The sequence below is a fragment of the Magnolia sinica genome, chromosome 2 (genome assembly GCF_029962835.1).
Source record: "Magnolia sinica isolate HGM2019 chromosome 2, MsV1, whole genome shotgun sequence".
In the NCBI taxonomy this organism is placed as follows: domain Eukaryota; kingdom Viridiplantae; phylum Streptophyta; class Magnoliopsida; order Magnoliales; family Magnoliaceae; genus Magnolia; species Magnolia sinica.
The window spans coordinates 112,905,885-112,907,370 of record NC_080574.1 but is presented as its reverse complement, the minus strand read 5'-3'; the positions used below and the strand labels follow the sequence as shown (position 1 = coordinate 112,907,370).

At 37.3% G+C, this 1,486-nt stretch overlaps 1 long non-coding RNA gene across 1 annotated transcript; it reads left to right on the top strand.

The window, feature by feature from the left end:
* Positions 1-286: 286 nt before the first annotated feature.
* Positions 287-1,149, top strand: LOC131230209 (uncharacterized). The gene is made up of 3 exons (XR_009163905.1): positions 287-436; positions 837-923; positions 1,001-1,149. It is a non-coding gene; the product is annotated as an uncharacterized LOC131230209 (long non-coding RNA).
* Positions 1,150-1,486: the final 337 nt, after the last annotated feature.

Here is a 1,486-nt window from a genome sequence, read left to right as displayed (position 1 = left end):
TTGTTGTCCATCACAAAGCATACTGAAGCATGGACATGTTCTGTCAGAGTTTTCATTTCATTTGATATACAGTTTGTTCTGTTTTTTACAAGAGTGGCTTGCCCAGAAGAAAATATTGATATTCTAAATTGGTTTTTGAATGTCAGACATTGCGTTGGAGACAAAGCCTGTTTTTGATGGTCAATGAAGTGGTTTTCACTTTGGGAGATTACAAGATCTTAGATATTCAAAGGTTAGCATCTCCCATGACACCCTCATAGTGCATGTGAATTAAACTGGTGAAAAGGGGAGCTACCTGTTGCTGGCGCCTGCATTGAATTGGAGTCAGTTCTCTTGCCATTATATAAACTGGAACAAGAATTCCAACAGTCCTCGACAATAGCAGCTGTTTGTCAGAGTGGGTTAGCCTGATTTTTTTGGTGAGGCATTGAAAAAGGTGGGTTCTGTGCCTGATGGAAAGCTTGGAATTTCACAAACATGCCAGCTTGGCACATGCAGCTGCATATGAATGGGTGGGGACAAATGTGTCTGGAGCTAGTGAAACCACAGAGTTAGCACTTAGATCATTTGAGGCACTTTCCATGAAATCGGATGGTGATTCTATTTCTTGTTTATTCTTTTTGGTGGGACCCGGAATCATGATTACATTCATTTTAGGTTGGAATTGGAACTAAATCAATAGCAATAACATCAAGAAATACTAACATTTCCAATAAAGAACTAGATGCATAAGTGATTCACTTACTCTAGCAAAATGTGATTTCTTTTTCCTTTTTTTTTTTTTTATGTATGGTGAACTAGTTTGTTTTGTGGTTTGAATGACTTTGAAACTGCAGGATTTCTATGAGGATCTATTTGAGGAGCTGAGCAAGTAGAGAGAGATTGAGAGTCTTAATATCTGCGTCAATTTGGCTGACCACCTGGTAACATACTTAGAATTGCAGTTCTGTAGTATCTGTTCAATTCAATTATTTCCATAGCTGATAACTTCTTTTTTCAGGTGGGTAATGTATATTTCCATCAGCTGCACATGGTATTCTTCCATCTGTGTTAACCAACTTTAGACAATTTTATTTGTTTTTTCTTACAAAGAGAATGCTGATGGAGATATTTAACTGTTACATATTCAGCACTACCGCCACTCCTGGAATGAGATTGCAGTGCTGGATATTTAACTGTTTTTTTTTTCTAGGCTATAAATGTAAGGGTAATGGTTTGCGTTGATGTGGTGTCATGGTTCAGTGAAACTTGAAAATCAAGGCACACCACATGGATGCATCCAAATGCATGAAACATCTACATGCACTATTGTTATGTTATTGATTCTACATTCATATCCATAAATATAGCTTGCTAGAATCTATTAACCACACTGATTCCCATGGAGGTGCATGTGAGTGTAATATTTTAAATTGATGTGCATACACCTGCTCAGAAGAGTATGAACACGTCCGGGCTTCAGAATATCCATACAGTAATTGTATGT